The sequence below is a fragment of the Canis lupus genome, chromosome 25 (genome assembly GCF_048164855.1).
Source record: "Canis lupus baileyi chromosome 25, mCanLup2.hap1, whole genome shotgun sequence".
Lineage (NCBI taxonomy): Eukaryota > Metazoa > Chordata > Mammalia > Carnivora > Canidae > Canis > Canis lupus.
The window spans coordinates 4,032-10,905 of NC_132862.1; positions in this window are offsets into that span (position 1 = coordinate 4,032).

Sequence of the window (6,874 nt, forward strand, 5' to 3'; positions counted from 1 at the left end):
ACTCACTGATAATAGTACAATGACAGGGGATTTTAACACCCACTTATAACAATGGACAGATCATCTACGCAGAAAATCAACAGGGGCACAATGGCCTTGACTCACTGGACCAGAGGGACTCAACAGATATAGTCAGAACATTTCATCCTAAAGCAACAGAATACACATTGGTTTCAAGTGCACATGGGACATTCTCCAGAACAGATCACATCATAGGCCACAAATCAACCCTCAACAGGTACAATAAGGTTGAGATCATACCATGTACATTTTCAGACCACAACACTATGAAACTCGAAGTCAACAGCAAGAAAAAATTTGTACAGACTAAAAATACGTGGAGATTATGAACATCCTACTAGAGAATGAATGGAGCAACCAGGAAATTAAAGAGGAAATTTAGAAAATATATAGAAACAAATTAAAATGAAAACATGTTTCTCCAAACCTCTGGAATGCAGCAAAGGCAGTCCTAAGAGGGACGTACATAGCGATACAGGCCTACATCAAGAAACAAGAAGTCTCCAATACACAACCTAAGCCTACACCTAAAGGAGCTGGAAAAGGACAGCAACAAAGCCTAAAGCCTGCAGCAGAAGGGAAATAATAAAGATAAGAGCAGAAATAGACAATACAGAAACAACAAAACAGTAGAATGGAATAGCGAAACTAAGAGCTGGTTCTTCAAAATAATTAATAAAATGGATCAAGCCCTAGCCAGCCTTGTCAACAAGAAAATAGAAAGGACCTAAATAAATAAAATCACAAATGAGAGAAGAGAGATCACAATCAACACCAGAAAAATAAGACAGTTATAAGGGAATATTATGAAAAATTATATGCAACAAACGGGAGACCTGGAAGAAATGGACAAATCCCTAGGAATGTGCAAATGAGCAAAACTGAAATAAGATGAAATAGAAAATGTGAACAGACCCATAACTAGCAAAGGAGTTGAATCAGCAAGGCACCTGGGTGCCTCGGTGGTTGAGTGTCTGCTTTGGCTCAGGTCAGGATCCCGGGGTCCTGAGGGATTGAGTCCCACATCAGGCTCCCCGCATGGAGCCTGATTTTTCCCTCTGCTTATACCTCTGCCTCTCTCTGTGTGTCTCTCATGAATAAATAAATAAAATCTTAAAAAAAGAAAAAAGATGAAGAAAGACCCAAATAAAATCACAAATGAGAGAAGAGAAATAACAACCAACACCACAGAAATTTTTATAAGACCACAAACCAAACACCACAAACTTTTATAAGAGAAAAATTATATGCCAACAACTTAGAAAATCTGGAACACATAGATCAATTCCAGGAAATATATAACATAGCAAAAATGAAAAGGAAGAAATAAGAAACTTGAACAGACATATAATCAGCAAAGAAATTGAATCAGCAATCAAAAATCTCCCAACAAAGAAAGTCCAGGACCAGATGGCCTTCCCGGGGCTTTTCTACTGGACCTTTAAAGAAGAATTAATATCTATTCTTCTCAAAGTATCCCCCCCCCCAAAAAAAAGAAGAAAAGTAAGGAAAACTCAAATTCATTCTATGAGGCCAGCATTACCCTGATACCAAAGCCAGAAAAAGACCCCACTACAAAGAGAGAGAGAGAGAGAGAGAGAGAGAAAGAAAGAATTAAAGGCCAATATCCCTGATTAACAGAGATAAAAAACTCTCAATAAAAAACTAGCACAGTAAATCCAACAATACATTAAATAAATTATTCACCATGATCAAGTGGGAGTTATTCCTGGGTTGCCAAGATGGTTCAATATTAACAAATCAATCACTGTGATATACCACATTATTAAAATAAAGGATAAGAACCAAGTGACCATTTCAACAGATGCAGAAAAAGCACTGACAAAACACAACATCCAGTCATGGTGAAAACCGTCAACAGATTAAGTTTAGAGGGGATGAACTGCAACATAATAAAAACCTTAGATGAGAAACCCAGAATATCATCCTCAATAGGGAAAAACCAAGAACTTTTCCTCTACAGCCAGGACCCAGACAGGGATGTCCGCCCTCATCACTCTGATTCGACACAGCCCGGGAGTCCCTAGGCACAGCAATCACACAACAAAAAGAAATAAAAGGCATCCAAATCAGCTGGGAAGATGTCAGGCTTTCACTATTTGATGATGAATGATTTTCTGTATAGAAAACCCAAAAATATCCGTCAAAAACTGCTAAAACTGATAATTTCAGTAAAATCACAGGATACGAGGTGAACTAGCAGAAATCGGTTGCATTTCTATACAACAATAATGAGGCAACAGAAAGAGAAACTGAGGACTCGATCCCATTTATACTAGCACCAAAAGCAATAAGATATGTAGAATTCAGCCTAACCAAAGAGGTGAATGCCCTGTACTGTAAATCCTATAAAACCCTGACGAAAGAAATTGAAGATGACACAAATAAAATAGAAAGGCATTTCATGCTAAATGATTGGAAGAACAAATATTATTAAGAAGGCTATACTACTCAAAGCAATCTACACATTTAATGCGATCCCTATCAACATAGCTATAAATTTTTTCACAGAGCTGGAACAAATGATCCTAATATTTGTATGGAAAAACAAAACATTGAAAATAGCCAAGCAGTGTTGAAAAAGAAACCAAAGTTGGGGCATCACAATTTCAGACTTATAGTGATATAAACCCTAACCCTAACCCTAAAAACTAACACTAAGCCTAAGCCTAAATAGAACCCAAACCCTAACCATAAGTTGAACACGAACCCTAACACTAACATTCTAACCCTAAACCTAATCATAGCCCTAACCAAAACCTTAAACCCGAACCCTAAACCAAACCCTAACCCTAACTCTAACCTGAACACGAACCCTAACCCTAACCCCTAATACCTAACCCCACCCCTAATGGCAACCCGTAAACCCAACCCCTACCCCTAACCCTAACCCTACCCCTAATACTAACCCCTAACCCTTAACCCCTACCCATACCCCTAACCATAACACCTAACCACTAACCCTAATCCAAACCCCAATCCAAACCTTAAACCCTAAACATTAAACCCTAAACCCGAACCCTAACCCACAACCCCTATTCCCTAATCCCTAACCCTACCATAAACTCTAACTTTAACCCTAACCCTAACCCTCTAACCCTAACCCTAACCCTAGCCCTAACCCTAGCCCTAACCCTAGCCCCAGGCCTAGCCCTAACCCTTAGCCCTAGCCCTAGCCCTAGCCCTAAGCCATAGCCCTAGCCCTAACCCCTAAGCCCTAACCCTAACACCTAAGCCCTAGCCCTAACCCTAACCCTAACCCTACCCTTAAACCTACCATACCCTTAAACCTACCTCTACCCAATCCTTACACCTAAGTCTACCCCTTCCTAACCCTAATCCTAACTTACCTCTACCCTTAATCTTCTGATTCCTACCCCTACCACTACACCTATGCCTACCTCTTGAGTTCCACTTCCTCTAACTATAACCTTAGTCCTACCCCTACCCCTAACCCCACTCCTAACCCTACCCTTACCCATATCCTTAAACCTACCCCTACATGTAAACCTACCCCTACAGGTACCCCTACATGTAACCTACCCCTACATGTACATGTAACCCCTACCCCTAACCCCACTCCTAACCCTACCCTTACCCATATCCTTAAACCTACCCCTACATGTACCCCTACATGTAACCACTCTCCCTACTACTAGTAGTATGCCAGAACTAACACTATCCCTCTCCTTTATCTTATCCCTAACCTTAACCCTACTCCTACAATGACCCCTACCCCTAAACATACACTGTCCTTTCAAAACCAAACTAACCCTACCAATAACCCTGTCCTACACCTTCTACTACACCTAATCAACCTTCTACCCCTACCCATGTCTATCTTCCTACTGGTCACACTACAGCAATACTTTCCCCTAACCCTGCCCATCACCAACCCCAATCTCTATTCCTAACTTGAACCCTACATATACCTCTACTTCTACACTTGACCATACCCCAAACCCACTGATAACCCTAGTCCTAACTTTAACTCTACCCACTCCTCTAACCTACCCATAGCCCCACCCCTAAGCCCTGTCATGACACCTAACCCAGACTATCCTTAACAATAGCTCTACCCATCCCTATCTGTGCCCCTATCACTACCCCTACCCCTATGCCTACACTTATCAATATGCCATAAAAAATTCCCATTTGAAATGATTTGAGTGGAACTAGACAATATTATGATAATTTAAATAAATCATCAAAGAAAATAAGATACCATATGATTTCACCCATATGTGGAATTTGAGAAACAAAACAAATAAGCAGGAAGGAAAAAATGACAGAGACTCATCAATAAATAGACTCTCAACTATAGAGAAAAAACTGATGGTTACCAGAGGGCAGATGGGTTGGGGATGGATGAAATAGGCGATGGGGATTAAGTAGTGCATCTGTTGTGATAGGCAAAAAAATTATTTGATTAGTGAATAAATGTACATCAGCGATCCATTTAAGATCTGGGATTTACTGAGTAAAAAGTTTCCTTTAGAAGACCTTGTTACAGTGGTCTTATTCTCCTTCAAACATTCTAGAGCTTAATATTTAGACCTGCACTAGCCTCATGGGGAATTACACTATTTAGTAATAATATAATTTATTACCCTACTTTATTCACTTTTCTTCTCACTCTTTCCTCCGAGAAGCTCCTCTGTTCCACCGTGTAGAAATGTAATTTTCAACCAGGTTGCAAACGTATTGGGAATAATATGAGTGGATTGCATGGATTTAAGCATTCATAATGTCAGGATCAAGAAAGAGTGTCCTATATAGTGGGAATAAATTGAAAAGAAGGTGCAAAATGAATCTTATCTCTTATTTTTTTCTTAATAAAAATTTATTTATTTTATTTTAGAAAGAGAGAAAGAGAGCTAATGATGAGGGGGATGGGCAGAGGGCAGACTCCCCTCTGAGGGTGGTGCCCTATGGGAATCAATTCCACCACCCATGAGATCATGACTTGAGCTGAAACCAAAAACAGGATGCTTAATCAACTGAGTCACGCAGAGGCCCCAAATCTCATCTCTTCTAAGTTGCCCAAATACTGGCATCACACTTTGGGCAGATGCAGTGATGAAAGCACTAGTTTGCAATTTCTGAGACTTGAATTGGTTATTTTCAAAGTATCTGTGTTGAACTGTCTGTTGCCATCTCAACATCACATTATACATCCTTAGTTGTTCTCTCAGCGCCGTGGAGACACTGGGATGCTGCATCTGAGAGCGTCCCTTGCTGTCTGGTTCTAATTAATGATTTGTCGATGAGATAACTTGGTGCAAAATCTGGAAGTTGGAAGGGAAGCAGAGGCATTTCAGTTTGTACTCAGGCTGGTGAGTGCAAGGTAGAATCACAGTGCATTTTCAAAAGTATTTGAAAACTACCAACTTTACTGCTAAGACCATAGGTAGATGCTTTCTCAGAAATACCTGAGAGTCACTGTGATTTCCCATTAAGCTACTTGAACCATTCTCACAGGGTTTCAAAGTGAGATCTTCGGTGTTTGTTTCAACAGATCTCTTCGGTGCTCAAACTTTTCCTTCCCTCTCTCTTTCGTTACTTTTAAAAGCCGTACTGCCTCCACTAGCACCTTTCTTTCCAGTGTGATCACAGAAATCCTACCTTCGGCCGAAACCTGATCAATATAGGACCCATGTTGTAAGAATATGCACATTTATGATTTCTTACAATTACAATGTTTTGTGATTCCATATATAACTGACAGCATAACTTTAATCCAAATATGATGATTTGTCAGGTCTGAACCGATACCAAAAGATTGGGATCGTCCCTGCGTATTCTCAGACCATAATGCCTTGAAATTAGAACTAAATCACAACAAGAAATTTTGAAGAAACTAAAACACGTGGAGATTAAGGACCATCTTGCTAAAAGATGAAAGGGTCAACCAGGAAATTAAGGAATAATTAAAAAGATTCATGGAAACTAATGAGAATGAAGATACAACCGTTCAAAATCTTTGGGATACAGCAAAAGCAGGTCTGGGGGGGAAATACATCGCAATACAAACATCCATCCAAAAACTGGAAAGAACTCAAATACAAAAGCTAACCTTACACATAAAGGAGCTAGAGAAAAAACAGCAAATGGATCCTACACCCAGCAGAAGAAGAGAGTTAATAAAGATTCGAGCAGAACTCAACGAAATCGAGACCAGAAGAACTGTGGAACAGATCAACAAAACCAGGAGCTGGTTTTTTGAAAGAATTAATAAGATAGATAAACCATTAGCCAGCCTTATTAAAAAGAAGAGAGAGAAGACTCAAATTAATAACATCATGAATGAGAAAGGAGAGATCACTACCAACACCAAGGAAATACAAACGATTTTAAAAACATGTTATGAACAGCTATACGCCAATAAATTAGAATAAAATGATTGAATATGCTTTCATGTAAGGTATAAAATTTGATTACATTGATATAACTAGAATGAATTGGGAATTTTTAATTCATAAATGGGTTAACATATGAAAAGTTCCCCAAACAGACATAAATAAATCATACCTCTAATTTATTCTAAGGGTCACTACCATTTGTATAATATGAATAACTTTGACCAAAATCTGCAGTTCAATTATTTCCACACAGAAAATATTTTAAATACCATAGGTTGCAGTAAATTTCTTCCAAACTCCTGATCATGGTTACACTCTTTGGCTTCCTCCTTTGAATCACAAATGTTCTTAATGGCATCTAGAAAATGTTCTATTTACCTTGCTGCCCAGATCCAGCATAGGAATCAATGCTTATGGCATTTCTAGACTTAAGAATGTTATTCTGTATGTTGGCAAATTGAACACCAATA